We start from the raw sequence: 21,323 nt of genomic DNA on the forward strand, positions 1-21,323 counted from the left end.
AACGGCATAAACACTGAATTAAATTTCGTTATTATTTAATACTTATTTGTATTTTTGGTTTGTAACTGCGCTTTACCGCTGTGAATTGCGTTTATTAAAATATTTAGGTAATTATTATTAATTATCATCAATGATTAATATTATTTTTATAAATTAACCAGCCAGCTGCCAACTACTAATTGTCCAAGTGAACTCGTGGTCGTGTGTTTTATTTACTTATTAAGTCAAAGCTTCTGACATAAGTAAGTAAAATATATACATATTATATACCTATTATTTTTAAATGATTTCTCAGCTTTTTTCTATTAGCCGTGATAAGCCTAGTTCACATGGTGACACTATAGGAAGTTGCATGACTCGTTTTTAAAATACGACACTATAGTAAGTTAGTTATATTAATAATAGGCCCTGGTACAAAAAAATATTATGGTGCACCTGTACTTGTATGATATTATATTCATAGATAAAAACTTTATTTATACTGTTGTAAATTTATAACAGAAATTATTTTTTTTTAACTGCGATTTGAATATTATGTAAAATTACAATTAAACTATTTAAGTCTGAAAATAATCAACGTTACTAAGTGTAAGATCGTTGTAGTGTGTACTATAATATGTACAGGAAATGAGAATTTTTATTATTTTTAATTTAGGTATAACTTTTATTGTTTACTGCCTAATATTAAATCTGAAACAGTGATTGCAACGTTCAAAGGTAAATTAAGTTGTAAAGTGATCTTTAAAAATTGTATAATATAATAATATAAACACTAATAATTGGATAGGCATGCACACAGGTATGTAGCCATTTAGGGTCTTGTATTTGTATGAATAGCAGTTAGAGTAGCATAACATTTTCATAAAAATATGTTTTTATTTTTTAATAATAAATATTTTCAAGATGGTGGCACAAGCATTTTTTTAGGGGCGGTGGGACATTTATATTTTTGGGGAGCTTATTTTATCAGCCGAATACCTTGCAACTTATGCCTATGGTAATATTTACACTATGAACTCAATAGATACAATAGAAGTGGCACGTTTTTATTTTTAAATTACCAATTACAAATTTAAATGTTAAATGGGTACACATGCAAACAAACTGCACACTTTGATTTCTAGAATACACACTTTGTGCCAGGGAATGGCCCTGGATTTATTTAACAAGTAATGCTTACTTCTATTTAATTAATGGAACCCCCCCAGAGTAGAACTAAAATAATTTAAATTATTACTTATATTTAATTTAAACATTTTAATATCTTTATAATCAAAAAAATTTAAACAAATTTTATAGATGAAGAAATTGGTGAAAGTTCATTTTTTAAATTAACTGAAAATGTGATAAAATTGTTAGTTCTAAAATAAGAACACAAGCAACATTTTTATCAAATTTAAATGAACTTAAAAATCATGGTGATACTTATATTAATAACATTACTGATGAATTCAACAAAGTAAAATTAATACAATTATTAAATTTGTATGACATTGTTAAATTTGTTGAGATAAATCTAATTATGTACAATTATTTGCTTATAAATAAGGGTGTCCAAAATCAAACTTATATTCAACAAGAATTAATTGATATTGCTAATATTGATGAAATACAAGTTCTTGATTTAAATACTATTAATATTGAAAACCAAGTAAGATAATAATAATGATATAACAACTGGTGTAGCACAAATTAACAATCACTTTACTAGTAGTAACCAATTATATAATATATTCCATTATTAATTATTAGACATATTAGACTAAATCACAACACATAAAACAAATATTGTAATGTTCTCTAGAGGGAAAAAATTTGTACAATTACTATCAGAAAAATAGATCTTTGACTTTTCATATGAGAACTAAATTGGTTCGATTGTTTATTGATTCTGAAATTCATAAAAGTTCTGATGAAAAGTTATCAATTAATACTATACAAAAGCTAGCTTTAGGTATTATTGAACTTTTTCCTAATGAATCTATCTATACATATTTTATACCATACAAAACATAACAACAACATATTCATCCTAATCGTGGAAAATTGTGGGACCGCTATTGTAACATAGGAAAAGACATAACAAAATTACAAAATTCTAATGATAAAAATAGTAATAACGGGAATCTAAACATCTTGGATAATTTGATTGTCAACAATGAAGGTTTAACATTTATGAATTAATTAAATTAAAAATAAAATACTCTTATAAATAGCTAAAACTAGTATCAATAACAATGTTATGTTATATAGACTTAGATGACAATCTCTTATGGCTAAGAATAATCGGGAACCTGTACACAGTTATAGAAAAATGGACATAACTAGTAGTTACAGATGTAACAAATTAATATCAAGCGAAAAAGAACTTTTTTATTTTCATGAGTATCCTGCAATTAGTGATCCATATGGATACCAGTTGGTTAGTATAAAATATATTTGGGTACTAATATATTAATAATTATTACTTCTTAAATATTTTTAGTTGAAAGGTTTAATTTTCTTACAATATTAGTAAAAAATCTGTACCTAACTTAAGAACTTAAAGTTAACAATCTTGGTTTTATAGATATAAATAGATTTTATAAGAATGTATTCAGGAAAAGAAGTATCTTTGTTTAATATATTTCCCAATTTTGTCAAAACTATATCAAAGTATATTTATAACTTCAAACCTCAATTGGAAAAAGATACAAAATGTGCACTTTTGTTAATACACCTATTGAACAAGGCAACTATTTGACATAACATTTTTTTATTAATTATATTTTCTTTGGTTCTTTGATTTATAAGTTATAATTTTAACATTAATTCATATTGCAGATACTTAGTACCTGCTTTAAGTCTTTTGCCAAGGATATTTCCATCTTTAACAATTATCAAATCATTCTGTAAGAATTTTGTAAAAAAAAAAAAAAACTGAAAATTGGAAACCTTCATACATAGAAGTCTTAGAAGGTTTCATTTGCTTTATAAAGGTAAGGAAACATGATGAATAATAATATAACAAAATACTTATTATAATTTTCAATATATTTTTTTTTTTTAGAATGCCACTCAGTTAAAAGAAATCTATGATAAAAAAAAAACTAAAGCTAATAAGTATGGATTAACTATTCAACCATATATAACTTTGCTTTGTCCTAATCCAAATAATGACCTAGTGATAACAGCATCGTATGTTGTTATTAACAAATTTATGTATAAAGTTGAAACACTTCTAAAAGCTGTAGATATATGTTTTAAGAATTTCTTTGCTCTCAATTTAACTTATCCTAAAGAACGTGACCATGTTTGGGAATTTGTTCAGAAGTTCTTTTATGGCATAAACATGAACCATGACAAGCAATATCAATCTGTTGATAATATAATAAATGATTTCAAGTACATACAAAATGTATTATAATAAGTTAAGATTTGTTTATATTTTACCTAAGCATTTACAAAGTTTTTAAAATTTCATTAAATATTTAGTTTTTTTAATACAATAATATCTATTAAAAATATTCATTTTACATTGGTAGTATTACCTACTTATTTTTTTTTTTTTATCATAATTTAAAATGTCTCAGTGTTTTAAATGTAGTACTGAAGTTGATAGCTATGAGCTATTATTTTTACACTTCAAGATTTATCATTCTTGTAATATAACTCATTATAAATGTAATGAAAATAACTGTTTTAGATAATTTGAAACATTTAACTCTTTTATTAAAAAGCATGTTAACAAAGTTCATCAACCAGGCATTCCTTCTCACAGTATAAATTTTCAAACACATAAACCACTTATTAATTCAATTGTTCAGCCTATTCCATTAAATAATATGTTATTTAAATCCAATAATTTAGGTTCTTCGCATGAATCTACTATGCTGAAAATATCAACTTTTGAATCTCTTATTTATAAAAATGCTATCAATTTATTATCTAAATGGTATAACCAGTCAGGTGTTCCAAGAAATAAAATCCAATTTATAATTGATGACTTCATATCCTTTCTTAATGACTATACCTTACATAAAAAACGAAGTTAAAATTTTAACTCGGGCCCAATAATCTACCACAAATAGAAGTTTTAAATTGAATACAATGTTGAATATATTAAGTAATCCTTTTAAAACATTGAATACTTAGTGTTTACGATTTAAAGCTTTTGATGAATTAGGCATCTTGATTAAATCTCGAGCAGTTACTTTAGGTCAACGTCTTAATGATAAGCTTGAAAATGGACATGTTATAATAGAATCAATTCCTATTAAAGCATATAGTGTACCATTAAAAATATTGCTTAAACAACTTTTTGAATTTCCTTATGTTCTTAACGTGATGTTAGATCATAATCAGGAACTATTAAAAGATAATAGTGGTATAATTAATAGTTTCATTCAAAGTAATACATGGAAACAAAATCCCAATAAAATATTATTTCTATTAATTTTATATTTTGATGAATTTGAAACAAATAACCTACTTGGGTCTCATGCTCCAAAAGCTGGGAGCTGTTTATTTAGCTTTACCTTCTTTTCCACATGAATATTTCTCTAAATTAAAAAATAAATTATTAGTATTTTTATTCAATTCTTTGAATAAAAAAAAAGTTGGAAATAAAGATACATTTAAACATTTAATTTCAGAAATAAATGATTTAGAATCTACTGGTATTGAAGTAACTGTCGATAATAAATAATTCAAAATCTATTTTAGCTTGTCCTTGATTGTAGGTGACAATCTTGGACTTCATAGTATTTTAGGATTTTCCGAAAGTTTTATTTTCAATTACCCATGCAGATTCTGCTGTAGTTCTAAAGAAGAATGTCATAAAATGTTGTTTCAGATTAATGACAAGTTACGTACAATTGATAACTATACTACTGATGTTGATTTAGAAAATGTTTTATTAACATGTATAAAAGAATAATGTGTTTGGAATAGTATTGAATCATTCCATGTTGTAAATAATTTTTCCGTAGACTTAATGCATGATTTACTCAAAGGTGTATGCAATTATGATATGTCAGGAATATTGAGAAGTTTTATTTTAGATTTCAAATAATTTAGTGTTGAAACTTTGAATAGTAGAATTCAGTTATTTGATTATGGACCCATTGAAATAAGGAACAGACCTTCTCTAATATCTGAACAAGCACTCAAAAGTACCAAATCTAGGATGTGTAAAATGTCAGTTGCAGAAATGTGGTGCTTTATTCGTTATTTTGGTTTAATTGTAGGCGATTTGATTCCAATAGGTTCAGAATATTTTCATTTATATATTCTATTAAAATAAATAGTAGATTTATCAACATCTAAATGTGTAGGGATAGGGTGCCCTTCACTGTTAAGAGAACTAATAACTGAACATAATTCCTTGTACATTAGACTGATACATACTCAATTGAAACCTAAATTTCACTATCTAACACCCATACATTATGAAAAAAGTAGGCCCTTTAATAAATATATGGTCAATGAGATTTGAAGTGAAACACTGATAATTTAAAAAGCAGCTCAAGCCAGTAGAAAAAATATTTGTTACACATTGACTCTAAAAAACCAATTAAAAGTTGCTCATTAGTTTTCTCAAAATTTCAATTGTTATTCTTCAAAATGATTCAGTGTGGGAAAAGTGGTATAGTATCCTGAAGAATTAAAACAAAATTTAGTAATAAGTTTAAACAATACATGTATCAATAGTTCACAGTTTGTTTCATGGATTGAAATAAAAGGTACGTTACACTACCAAAAATATGTATCTTGTAATTGATTTATCAAATATACCTGTGTTTGGATTTTTAAAGTATATTTGTACCTTACCTAATCTTATTCCTATAGCCATATATGAAATGTTCGATACTATTTATTTTGATGAACATGACCAATCATGTTGTAAAAAAATCATCAACTATTACTTCTATTAGATTCAAAGAGTTACATGAGAGCTCATGGTACATATCAATGAAATAATAATAGTTATTTAAATATATTATGAACTTAATATGACATATTTTAAAAATTTTAAATAATATATATATATATATATATATATGTATAATACATATTATTTATGTATTTTAATAAATGGACTCATTCCTTTACCTGTTTTTACTTACTAAAGCTTAAATGATTTGAATTGCTTGTATTGTTTTTAATCCAACACAATAATACTAATACCAGAGGGGAAGGGGCTAAAATTTTTTTAATACATGAACTAAAAATACATAATTATATTATTATTTTAATGAAAACATAATTAAATAAAAAACAAATCGAGGGAGGGGCACAATCACCCCACTGAATACATAGTTGTTTTCTTTATAAAATATAGTTGTTATAACTATAAGAACTTGTTTATGTTTACTAAACAAACTAAAATATAACTGTTAATTTTAGTTAAAATAATTATTATATTTCAATTCTTACTACTATTTATGACAGTAAAAAGTACTATACATTCAGTTATATTAGCTGTACATAATAATTACCAATGGAACTATTTATATAGTAGTTACAATTATACAATAACTAACTAAATGGTAAAAGTATTTATCACTAAATGAGTTGCTGTCACCATAGCGACTCTAAATCTTAGGTTAGTAGAAATATTTAAATAGTAGTAGCAACTATTTTTTTTCTGTGTATGATTTCTGAACAAATAATAGATAATTACCTACGATACGATTGAATCTGAACACCTTAAACCACAAAAATTAAGCAAGGTACTTTTAAACGAAAAGTTATAACAGACATCAATAAACTATCAAAATTTATTTGTACTGAGCTAAATGGCGGATGTAGTACTTCTATGGCGTCAGATATTAACTTAGTACGTAAAAATATACACAATGATTGGAGAGTTGTAATTAATTAAATGTGATGCGATAATGTAATGTATAATAAAAAGTATAATCAAATATACCTAATGGAATTACATACAATTAATCTATTCTGTTATCAAATAGTTTGTAATAATTAATTATTACGCAAATCGCACACTGATAATAATCTCGGACTCGGACGCAAGTAGTATGCACCGGACAACACATGCGAATTTAGCGTCCTCTTAATAACTAATTCATCAATTATAATGGTTAATAAGTAGGTACATGGCGCAATAGACGATTAACCTGTACGCGCAAGTAGATACAACAAATTAAAGACATTAATAGATAGAAAATAGCAATACTAAATGCAAGTGGTCGAATTAATACAAATACAATACTTTGTGGTCAGAATAGAAGCATGCTTAAGTGATTAATCGGTATAAATCTAAACCCTATGTCACGATAACACACTTACACTTCATAATATAATTCTAGAACAAAAAGAGCCGATATCCATTGTTTTATTAACTCGAATAAAGGGACTAGGGAGTATTATGAGTAATAAAACCCGCTAATCGTCAAACGGCATTCGCTAATCGGAACGTCCGCCATTTTGACAGTGACGCACCCAAACAAGATGAGCGCGGCTACATAGCAAACGACATGCTACCGGACTGCGTTATTGTTTAACAACTCGATATAATCGTTATTATTTTGATCTGTACAATTATTTTACAAATAGTATACAGTAATGAATACCTTTAAAACAAATACTGCAAGAACGGCTTAGTGATGTATGATAGTGTACGGTATTGATTAAACTTCGTCGGTGAAACAGTAACGACAAGACAGACGACTGGATGGGTAACGACTGGACCACAAAGATTTTACACAGCCCGACCTGTAGAAATGCAGACCAAAAAGGCGGCGGCGCGGCGTAGTAATTCGGTCTGTGCGCAGGAATACAATGGCGTGTTGGGTGGTGATGGTCCGGGCGCCGACGCGGTCTCGGTGTGCTGGATCGTGATTGGACGATGTCCGAATCGATATCAGTGTGGTGATGTGGTGGTGTCGAGGTGTCGGCGTCTGAAATTTGTGGCAGTGTTTTATCGATTGTAGCGCTGGAACAATAAACGAAAAAACAAATTACCTGCCCCCCTCCAATCAAGCCATATCGATAGTTATGTGTTACGTATTAAGTAGACGTGATACAATTATGAGTTCTATCCGACGGGTTATAATACTAAAGAATATTCCCTTATTATTGAAATAATATTAATATTTGGTACTATTTTGAATTTTATTCGTATACTTAATTTAATAGACATAAGATGCTTTAGATAAACAAAAACTTGGAATATTTCATTTTTTTTTTTTTTGTTTTTTCACAGAACTTGAACGAAACGCGAGAACAGCTGTAACGTTATAAGCTAAATATTCTTCTTTATGAAATTTATTTTGATGCTTTTGCCCTAAACTGATCCAGAGAGTCGTACGGTCGTACTCATGGAAATACGGAATATCTTTGTTCCTTTTTTATGCGCGAGATAGACAGAGATAATAAATGTTGATGTGATGCCCCTCTTCCCCAGTCATTGACCTGAATACTGCGCAGGCGCTATGACCGCTAGAAGCAGTGGAAGCTTGACAGAGGCAGTAGCCGCCGACGCCCAAGTCGATAATACGAAGTGCGTCTACGCACAAATACGTAGAACAGTGTGAAGAGCTCATGCGCAAAATGCCGTCAGAGACGTTCACAATCTACTGCCACCAGTGGTACCAAACGCTGGCCGTCCGGTAAATAGTAAACAGCTACGCTACTCGCTAGCCGCTAGGTGAGAACTGCGCATCCACACTGACTGTTGAGCACTGTTGTCAATGAAACGTCCCAAACTGTATGCGCTAATCTGTTATCATTTGGTCGTGAAGTATTATCGACACACTACACAGGTATACTGTAATTTATTATCATTAACTGCGAATTTGATTAATTTGTTTCTTAAATATTTATATTTTTACTATAATCTTCGTTCGGGTATGTCTGTTTGTATTGTAGTATAACTTATATTGTAATATATTTTGTCTTAAAATTGTTTTTTTTTGTATTTTTATAGAAAATGTGTTAGTTGACTTACTTAAAAATACCAAAGCGTTTTAGGACTGTCTAAGTAAAAAGAAAAAAATATATTGATTTATAATACGTATAAATCATAAAATCATATACAAATTAATATATCATATATTTGCAATTTGGTTTATTAAGATGTATTATTTAATTAAGTATATATATTTTATTATAAAAGCTTTATGGCTATTAATTTTTTCTAGGTTTTCTATTTGTTTATTAAGTTTCAAGTTTGAATAAAATTACAACAAAGATTAGTCATGTAATCTATCACATTTTTATTTTTATTTGATGGATATAAAATGTAAATAAATCAATATAATGTGTCGTAAGGAGAAATGTATGGATATACCTCTATGTGGTACACCCTAGGAAAGAGCAGTAATCAATCATTACTGGTTAAGCTCTTATCCGTAACCAATATCATTTAAAGAACACATTATCTATTACACATATGCTACTGTGTTAAGGTAAGTTTATTTAATATTTTGTCGCCTTCTATAAAATTACATGTCAAAACCGCCACTATTAGAAGAATAAAATGTATGTTTTGTTACAAAGTAATGAATGTCTAGAAATCTTCTTGACATTAATATAACTGGAAATTGGAACATAAAAAACATTTTAAGAATCCAAAGTAGATTAGTTCTCACTAAGTTTGATTATATTTATTAAAAATAAGTTTTTAAGGGTATTATTTATAGCTAGTAATAAGTTAATATTTGTTTGCACTATAATATATTTATTAAAAATTATCCCTTGTTGATATTATACATCTTAATATTTTGTAATTGCAACCCACTGTACATTCAAATTTGTCAATACTATATAGATTAATTCCAATTAATAATTTTCAATTTTTTAATGATAAATTTTATTTTCTCTGTATTTTATTATAATTAAAGAACTGTGAAATAGAACCTATTGACAAATTAATACTTGCACTATAATTCTATGCAACTGGAAGTTGTCCTATTATCATCAGTGTTTTTAAATTCTCCGCTTGTATATTTTTTGTTTGAACTATTAGCATAGATTATTATTATTATTTATCAATGATGTTCTATAAAAAAATTTACTCTTTATTTTACTAGTACATAAATATTTTTATTGAACGCCCAAACAGTTGTTTCACTTGATTTAAAAATAATGAATATTGTATCTCGCTGACTAGTATATTGCGACGGTCAAATAATTTTTTGAAATTAAGATGTTCATCTTTAACTTGTTAATATTAAGTAGATTTAGCTAGTGAGTATACAAATATCAGTCTTATTACAATTAGGTACTTTTATAAATCTTGGAGGAAATATTGAAAAGCTATACAACAAATCTATTATACACAAATTTGAATTATTTTAGATTAAACTTTTATTAGTTAATATGCAGAATAATGTAAAATTATAATTATTTAGCTTACTATTTCCCTTTTCCCTAAAAATTAGTTTAAATACTATAATTAGTGAGTTAAAACATTTATACTAAATTTCATAGTGTAAAAATTACTCCATAAATTTAAAATGATTATTACTTTAAAAATGTAGTGAAAAGTTAAAAAGTTAAATTATAGTTTTTAAGAATTTACTTGAGTTATTAATTATTATTTATAATAAAATATTTTAAGAAATTAGTTATAAGAATATATTTTTTTTTTTTAATTAAAAAAATGTTTTTCTAGGTTATCTTAAACTATAAAATGTAAACGCTAGATCTTCTGCTATATATTTTAATTTATTTTCATATCATACAAGTTGCTGTGGCATTTATTATGTACCTAACAATTTCTATATTGATATCAACACTAATTTGCTTTTTTAACCATGTTATTATTTTTATTTTATTTTTTTCTTATTGTTGTAATACCTATTAAATTTCAGTATGTGGCAGAATATGAATATTTCATTTAAAATAACATAAATTCTCACCTTGTGTTTGATGACTATTACCATTGATTACCATTATTAATTAAATACTATTTATTAATATATAATAATACTAGTAATCAATGCTACTACTAAACACATTTTTTAGCTATGAATTTTTAAATGTTCTTTAAAGTATTTTGATCATTATCTCATAAAAAGTAATTTAAGTTATATTAGTGCTATAACTATGTAATTAAAGCTGTTTTAAATTGTTATTGTATAATACTTAGACTTGCTTTGTTTTTGATTTTTAACAATAAATTATTATACATTAAAATTAATTATCTATCTCTCTCTTATAAAATGGATTTAGATTGTGGAAATTCTCAGTTTGCTATAAGACTTATAGTAATCAAAGAATATCTACCAATTACATATTTTTCACAAGAAAAAATAAATTATAATTTAAATAAGGAATCATAATTAATAGATGAGTATCAAAAGCAAAGTAGGTCTAAGTCTAAATATTATAAAAAACATAATAAATTTTTAGAGCTTTAATGGCATAATGCACAGCATTATTAACACTTAAATTACTGTTTATCAGATAATAGTCAAAACAATTTAATCTGGTATCCTTCAAATTCAACAAAAATACTAAGAACAATACCTAAAAATACAAAGTTAACATTAAATATTAGCAATCAAAAACAAGGAGAGTTTTTATTATTTTAAACAAAATATTAATTTTCTGCTGCAAGTACACATTAAATAGGTTTTACAATGTCTTTTTAAATATTATACCTACTGTCTACAACAATTAAGCTATTATCCTATTTACCATTAGCAAGTTGATTATGAACATTTGAATTTCAGAAAATTGTTGAATTGTGGCAGGATCTTGACAGCAAACTACAATATCTATTATTTTTAAATTAGGTGAACAACTGTTTGGACTTTCAATGAAAATATCCTTTTCGATTTTGAAAATACTCAGCATTTTTACCTCTTAAAATATTATTATAATTATTTTATATATTACATAAAAATATGTATCTGCTAGAAAAAAAAAGTAAATTTGTTTATGAAAAATTATGGGCAATATTTTTCATAAGTTTATTTTTATATATGGGTCATTAATTAATCATACAATTTATTTTCAATTAATTAGTAGGTTATAAGTATATAATATTAATATTTGATAAGTAAAAATATATACAATTGTTAATAATTGATGTGGTGTTAGTACTAATATTTTATTGGTGACACATGACTTCCACCTATGTAAAGCATTACAATTTAAATTATTTTTATATGAACTAAAATAATAATAATAATAATAATAATAATAAATAACCTGGGTTTTGAATTCTAGTATGTGTGTAATCTACTTATAGCACTCTTGGAAATCTAGCAATTCTGTAGAAACATATTTGTATCTTTATGTACGACAATGTATACACTTCTTTATCAGTAGTTAGCATACAAATAAATTGATGACATAGTTGTGCAATAACTGTGTTAAAAGTTCAAACAATTATACAAGCAGATGATTTACTAACAGCGATAAAATCAACTGCAGTAATAAGAAAACTTCCTGTTGCATAGAACATAGAACCGTAGTATTAGTAATAATTTGTCTATAGATGCTATTGCACAATTCCTTAATAATCATAAAGAAGTATAAAGGAATTAAAATAATGAAGATTATTAAATGAAATCAATCAATATAGTATTGACCGATTCCAACATGTAGTAGGTTGCCATTTAAAAATAGTAAGTTGTATGATATCAATAAGGGATAAATTATAAATAAATATAGAATAGTATAACGAATTTGATACTTGCAAACTTATATTTTAATTTCATAAATAAAACCTTACTATTTTTGTACAAAATATAAGTATGTACAATTATTTTTATATTTATGTTTCTTTTAAAAGTTTTTGACCTGAAGCTTAGAAACATTTCCATCTACATATCATAATATTTATTAAATGAGCTATATTATTTCTTACATAGAATTTTAATAAAATGGCTTCAGATTCATTGTTTAATGCATTAAAACAAATTTCAACATATTGAGTAATACTCAAACCATTACAAAATGTTCTTATTACTACTCACATTAGTGCTCTACTCATATCAATAACTATCTGAAATAATTTTACAAAGTTATTATTTATTATATTGTTTATCAAAAATCAATTTTGAATTAGGTTTAAACTTTTTGCCAACTTTTTTATTATAACACATTAATATGAGTAATAAGGAAATTAAATAATATAGAATAGTTATCTAGATATATTTATAAAAGTTTATAAATATAATATAATTTATTTTTTTTATTTTCTTGAAAATGGTACTAGTAAAATAATAAGTAATATAATAAATATACAACTAAAATTTATAATTTGATTTAATCTAAACTCAAAAATACTCAAAATTGTTGTCTATTAGAAAATATATTTAAAGTCATGGTAAAACTTATATTTTCTTAGTTAAATTTAAAAAATGTAATACATTTTTATCAAAATAATAATTGTTCAGATTAAATAATTAATTAAATTTTAATTTCAGATTAATATTATAATATAATATTATTTATATTAATTAAAGTTAATACATTACATAACAAAAAAAAATAAACGTACCTCTTTTGTAACTGGAACTCTGGTCATTAGCCATTTTTGTTATCAAAATTGAATAGTAGCCTTGTTTTGTTTTTTGCTTAACATTTGCGCAATCAATACTTGTACTCCATCACTATATAAAACTTATTTCATATAGAAATATATGTTAAGAATTTGCTGTTGATCGTTTTATTTTCTTAACTAAGTTACCTGTTGCATTAATTACCAATTCGCAAAGACCTTTTTTATATGCTGATTTATAGACAGCTGACCAAAATAGTGATCAATAATGCACAAAAAATTCATTAAGACTAATTGTGTGTATGAAACCTTTTTGCGGTGACTGCTTAAGGACATCTAGCGATTGAATAGGATCTGTTTTCTTAATTCCAAGTTGTTTTGCCTTATACTCATTTTTTGCTTGCCTTAATACGGTGACATGTGGTGGTATTTTATCACCAAAGTCACAGATTTCATTTACTTTTTATGTCACCAATTCGAAAGCAGATCATGCAAAAGATTTTGACTTATTTCCAATCTTTCAACTCCTTTGTAATATCTTTTGGTTGTATGGTTCGTTTTAGATATTTTGGGTTTATCAGCTACAATATGAATCTCCCAAACTTGATTATCCTCAGTAGGTTTATTATCAGACCATTCATTAATTTTTGCCTGACAATCTTTGCATATCCCCATAAATATAAAGTAATGTAGACTATTGTTATTATTTATAGTAAAGTTTTTGAAGACATAATTGCATGGAAATTTTTTTATCCCAAATTTTAGAATAAAAAAAACTTGTCCAATGATGAGGCTTTAAACTTGCATATGATTTTGTGTAAATACCACGTTCATAACTCCGTTTTTCTGGTTGCAATTGTCTAAAGTTATCAAAAGTTAAATATATTTTAAAATTAAAATTGTTGGAATCTTCTTCAAAATCATCCATATCATGTCACTTGGTGATTCCATATCACTGACATTTTTATTTATATTAGTATATTCATTTTGGGATAGTCTAGCTTTTCCCATTAATTTATTTAATATATTACCCCTATTTTTAAGAAAATTAAGGTAAATTGTTGGTGCTGCTATTTTGCCTTTTAATTAAGTCTCTAAGTTAGTTCATATATCATCATAAGATCTTTTCAATTTACCAGTTTTATTTTCAAACAAAGAGTATTCATTACCTTCTAACACAAATAATATCTGATCATAAGAAACAGCAGATGGACGACCATGACGAATATTTTTAACGAATTTCTGAAAATGTGTATAAACATAATATAAAAAATGTAAGCAAGTAGATATTACTTTGCTGTAAATTAGGTGTCAAGTGTGACACTGTTATGGGTCTGTTAAATTTGAATTCATTGATATAATTAATTTGTATACGAAAAACGATTTTAAGCTGAGAAAATCTGTTAGCCTATATCACTAAGTATATTGAATGATATGATTTTTTTTAATATAGCTCTTAAAATCTTTTATTTTACGTGGTATACTTAATTTTTCCGAAAATATTGCATTTATTTTATTATTATTTATTAGTATTTAATTATTACAGTAATGTATGTTTATTGTATATAGTATATATTATATAAAAATAATTCTAAATTTATGATCATATTGTTGTAAATTCTTACTATAAAATAATTTAAAATTGATATAAATAGTATAAAATATTAAAATACATCAAACATTGCATTGGATATAGTGAAGTTCATAATATTAATATAATACACAAAGACGTTTTAAATTCCCACAAATTATAACAAAATAATATTGTTATTTATCGTTCAAATAAATAATGCACCAAAAGGTTATAAGTCAAGTATCTAGGGCTCCGAACTTAATGTACTTAAAAAGTACTAAATATGCTGTACTCACTTAGAATACTTATGCTTAGAATAGTACAAATATGCCTTAAAAATATAAGCTTTTTCTTTTTTACTCACATTTTTCATAAATATAAAAATTGTATTTAATAATTTATAATATTGTGTATGAATAAAAACGGAAAATTATATGTCAACTAAAAATTTGAAAACGATACAATAATATCTAGTGAAAACAAATATACATGGTTCTGTATTTTTTTATATTGTCAAATGTTCAAATTGCATTATAAACATATAATTAATCATAAAATATGTTCTAAAAAATTAAAAATATGCTCTTTAAACTACGAAATTAATATATATGCAAACATTTTAATATATTTTTTGTAGTGTTGTGAAAATAATTCCATTTCGGCGAACAAAATACAAGATAAAGTGAAAATTAAATATCTAAGGTTAAATTAGTTTAATAACATTTTAAACAAAATAAATGCATGGATTTATTTAAATAAAAAAATGCCTGTCTAAAAAGGTAGGCAAATGGGTATCACTCTGCTGTATAGTAGAGATGGAGAGTAGGTCACTATAATAGATGTGTTAAATCGTCGGCAGGGGAGTTCCAAAAAGCTATGGAAACTTCCACAGCAGGTCTTGGGGGCATTGGTATATTCCAAGAAGACATTATTGTTGTAGGTTCCACTATCACAGAACACAATTCTCGTTTAGACAAATTACTATATGTATTGTCAAATGTAGGTTTAAGAGTAAAGTTGAATAAATACAAATTTATACAAAAGTCAATTGAATATTTGGGTCACAGGTTAGATGAAAATGATTTACACAACTTTTTTTATGAAAATTAAATAGGTATACTTAAAAAAATCACCTCGCTCTGTAGGTGTGTACGTACTTGGTTCACCGGGAAACTGTTTTTAATGAAGTAAAAACGAATTAAAAGTTATTTACAGTCGATGGTGACTGATGAACGACTGAACGATTGAATCAAACATTACAAAAAGTTTAAAGTATGATGGCATAATCAATGAGTATAGTTCCTACAAAGCTCGTAAAAAATGTAAACAGTAAATATTTATTGTTTTGTAATATTAGTTGATAAGTTAAACCTATTTTATATTAATTGTGATTAATTTAAAAAGAAAAAAAATAGTCTAAAATAAAAACTGCTTTCTTTTTTTCAAACTTTTGTTCAACTTGTGGAGTAAGTTCTTTCAATTCCTCAGTGGCGGTACAACGAATTTTAGGGCCCTGGGCAATATTTTTGATGAGGCCCTTGATGATTTTGGTAAATACTTACACCTGATATTTTGTTTTATGTAATACCAATTACCAGTTAATATTATTGATTTATTTTATTATTCCTAATTGACGATTTATTTAAATAGATACAATTTATTAGATATTAAAAATAATAATATATTATCAAAATTAAAACATTCTTATTCGAATAATTTTTGTTCATTATTTTATTGAATTTACCACTTATTAGCTTATAAAATGTATCTTTATATACACATATATTAGATTTACAGTTAAGTTTACTTTAAAAATAATTGGTTATTGAATACAATTTTTTTCAAAAAGTTATGAAGCTTTTATCAAAATAAATCATATAAAACAAAATACGAGTAGTTAGCTACATAAATAAAGAATACTAGTATATATTACTATTATTAGTATATATTATTCATGTGTCAATTGAATTATAATTAAATAAATATAATTAAAGGATATTTGTATTTTGTTTTTAATAAAATATATAACATTGCAACAATAATTTTATCATAATTTATTGTATCCGATATTGACTTTTCGATAGATATCATAGACAACCCACAAAGCTTTTTTGGCTGATCCTATTACAGAGATAATTTTTTATGATTTTTAGCTTAGAAAAACTTCTCTCTACGCTAGCTGAAGTGACTGGAATGGTCAGAAGTATCCGAAGCGTAATATTAATATTTGAAAATGAACCATTGGAATTTTTAACTATTGAAAGTATTTTTAGAAGAGTTTGGTTTTCATGTAGTCATGTTTTAGTGAATATTATTATACCTACATTTTATTATTTTTTCGTATTATATAATTAGTATCCGATTTCATTTATAAATTTATATAGAATTTTATAATAAAATGGAGTAAAATATTTAAAAAAAAAATGTATTATTATTAATTTAAAATAAATATATAAAATTATGAAAAACAAATAAGTAGACACGGAGCCCCGGGCATTTGCACAGAGTGCCCCCCCCCCTAGCGCCATCACTGCAATTCCTAAGTGTAAAGCCTTAAGTATAATTGTAATTTAAATGTATTGCAGTATAAGTTAAATATGAAATCAGTGAATGTAGACAAACAAACTGAGATATTTCTTTTTTTTGTTAATACCTAATCATCAATAAACCATTTAATTCTTTAGTCACTATTATATTATAGATTCAAACAGAAGAGTAATTTTATCTAACGACTAAAAATTGTTTAAGGGAAATATTTGATTAAATTGTCAATTTTCCACCAGGGATTACAAAAAGTGAATACATTAAAAACAATTGTTAGAAAGCGCCAAAATGATAACGATAACGGGTGGTCGATGGAAAGTAAGCTCTGATGCGCTCAGTAAAGGAACAAATAATTTATTTCTTGTTTGTGTGATGATATCAGCAGGCCTTCAAATTTCTTAATACGTCTCAGAGTAAATCGAAGCATTATTTAAACTTAGTACTTATTACGTACTCAGAGTACAGACATAAAAAATTTATAAATACTCAAAATCTAAAATAATGTCAAACAGAGAAAAAACTTTCTAGTTTCCCAGAAATCAGTAAATTCAAAGCTTTAGATTACTTACAATTTATAAAGTTAAAATATCTTAATTCGTACAATAAAAATCATATTAAATACTAAATGTCTAAATATCTTAGAAGTTAAGTTCATAGTATTCAGTATTCAAGATAGATTAACGTTTTTTCAGATTAATATTATTGAACTTCATTGAATCTTAATAACCCTCATTATTTGATCGGTCGTCAATCATCATAATCGTTGTATTTTAGTCTGGATTAGAATGCATGTAACGAGTGATTGTTGCCGTATAGTGTATTAGTGTTTATAATATAATTTAATATTATAATGGAAAAAGTTGATCGGATGTTCCAGAGGCACAGGACTCAAATACAAAGATGATGATGGATATATACATATTGGAAAAATAGACAATGTTGAATGCATTTTACTATTCTATGTGCATTCTGGAGAGCTGAGTAAATTTAATAATTTAAAACAATCAAGTATATTTTATTCTAAAAAATTAGCCTTCTTCTTTTTCTTTGTATTAAAATATTTGAAGATTTAAAAGTCATAAATTCGCTTTTAACATTTTTCTTATGTATTTTTAGCTTATTCGTAGTATAGATTTAAAATAACCATATTTTGCTAACCAGTTATCTAGCTGTACTACCTTGTAGATTTTATTCTAAATGGTTGTGTTATTAAATAATAGTGTATACTGTTTACCTATATGCATTATGTAATTAATAATAATAATAATTAATAATTATTAATAGGAGATCCATAGACGCAACTAGAACTCTAAAATATATGGTGCTAAAATTTTTTCGATGAAATTTTCCACAAGTTAAAACAAAACTAATGGTATTTTACTAAAACAATTATAGTTAGGTATAAAAAAAATAAAGGGTGCTAAAGACTCTTTTGTTAGTTGCGCTATTGGGTAGGTCGTAGATACCTATGATTATATTTTAAATATTTATTATTTTCTTTTTAGTTGTTGTGCGAAAGGAAAAGTATTTAATAGTGATACTTTGAAAGTATTTTTGATGACAATTGACAGGCCAAAGAAATTCAACCAGAAAACCAATTGGTATTAGATAGATTTAAAAATATTTAGTCCGGCTGGAGATGTCGTAGCAGTAGCACGAGCATTATGTTTGTCCTGTTATTACTGTGTTTTTCACTGGCAATTATTATCAGTTTTTTGTGATTTTTGCACCGAGAAGTACATACAAGTGCGCGCAGGGATCGGTGTCGGTTTCGAGTCGATCCCACTAAAATCTTCCTCTTAAGGGCAGTTTAAGTTAGTGCTGTATGGCTGTGGTTTAAGGTAAGAGTAACACATTATTATCTACCAGCTATTGTTATATCTTATCGGTCGGTACGCGGTTGACCAAAGGTCAGCCGGCAGGCAGTCGTCGACGCTAGCGCGTTATCACTACTCGGGCGGTGCACGGTCGTATTAGGCAAATAACGTAAGGAAATACACGATTTACCTGTACACTATATAATATACAAGGTGTTGCGTAACTAGAAAAGATAGTGCTGCGAAAGAATGAGTTGCTTCAACCTTGGACTTAGAGATGTCACCATGGAGACTGAATCTGCTGCCTCGGGTGTAGCGATAGTTGGGTCTCCCAACTTCAGGCGGGGGGGGGGGGGGTGACAGATTGTGTACCGACGGCGTTACCACACCAGTTACGGGTAGTAAACGGAAGGGCACGCTCTCCACATTCGGCTCCAATGCGGAGAGCAGTGAGAAACAGATTGAGACGGGCTTGGCATACATTAAATCATTGCTGAAAACAGCTTTGAAGGTAGCTAGACTAGGGGGAGAAAAGTCGGGGTCTAGTCTCTTTAAGCTGTTGGAAGATATGCACGACACATTGGCCCCGATGCTAACGAAGAAAGGCAAATTGAGATCACCATTTCATCCCCCGGCTGAGAAATTGAAAGATGACATTGAAAGTTGCCTGTTAGGTAGGATCATTGACAAGCCGGAGATGGTCGACGTTGGGACGGACACCATACTGACCCCTAACTGGTGGGAGAGCGAGCATGAGCGCCGGAAGGAGTCAGCAAGACGTCGCTCACACAAGGCAGGTGCTTGTGGGCCGCCAAAGATGACTACTCACACCGACGCTGGAGTTGAATCGGCGATGGAAACGGATAGCGAAGGGTGGAAGGAAGTTGTTGGTAGAAAAACAACCGCAGCACTTCCTAATGGTAGAACGGTGGGCCATCACATACCTCTCAGGACAGGGACCAAGCACAGGGCTAAGCCCCGGGCTGTCTTGGTCAAGTTGGCGGCTGGCTCGTCATACGCAGACACCGTTCGCGCAATTAGGCAAAATAGCAAGCTAAACTTGGCTGAGCTGGGAGCTCAGGTAACCGGCATGCGTAAAACCAGGGATGGTCATTTGCTAGTCGAGTTAGTCAAAGGTGCTGGATCCGTAGTAGCAGCACAGAAGTTGTCGTCGGCTATTGCTACCAAGTTAGGTAATTCGGTTGGAGGAGTATCACAGCTTAATCAGTATGCTGTGGTTGAGATTGTTGATCTCGATGCAGTGACAACTAAGGATGAGGTCCTATTGGCATTGCGGGCGGCAATACCAAGACCTGAGGACGACCAAGCTGCCATTTGTGAACGGCAGGCTATGCAGATCACTGGTCTTTGGCCTACTAGGTCCGGCCAGCAGATTTATACTGCTAGAATGACCAGAGCCGCTGCCTCTAGCATAAGTCGCGTACCGACTGGATGGACAATGTGCCGCGTTCGCCCTAGACGATCTGAACTTGAAAAATGCTTCCGATGCCATGGATTTGGACACCAGAGTGGTGATTGCTCCGTGCCCGACCTATCGTCCAATTGCAAACGCTGTGGAGAACTAGGACACGAACTTAAACAATGCTTGGCAGACAAAGACTTATGTGTAGCGTGTGAGAGAGCTGGCTTTGTGCGTTACGAGCATAAGCCAGGCTCAGATATGTGCAAAGCCAGGAAGGAGGCAATCAAGAAACCAACTGGGCGCAATCCACAAACGCAGTCTCGGCAGGTAGGCAACGGAGATGGAGTAAGCACGCTGCAATGATTTGCTGCCTGCAGATCAACTTTCAACAGAGTTCCACAACACAGAGCTTGCTCCAGCAGATCTCCGCTGCTACTGGCGCTCAAATTCTCCTAGTTTCTGAACAAAACTGGAACCCGACTCATGACGACCGATGGGTAGCCA

The 21,323-nt window shown here is 28.1% G+C and overlaps 1 pseudogene; it reads left to right on the forward strand.

Moving 5' to 3' along the window:
• The first annotated feature begins 1,295 nt into the window (after positions 1-1,295).
• Positions 1,296-5,053, forward strand: LOC113557974 (annotated as a pseudogene).
• Positions 5,054-21,323: the final 16,270 nt, after the last annotated feature.

This window comes from Rhopalosiphum maidis, chromosome 3 (assembly GCF_003676215.2).
Source record: "Rhopalosiphum maidis isolate BTI-1 chromosome 3, ASM367621v3, whole genome shotgun sequence".
NCBI lineage: Eukaryota > Metazoa > Arthropoda > Insecta > Hemiptera > Aphididae > Rhopalosiphum > Rhopalosiphum maidis.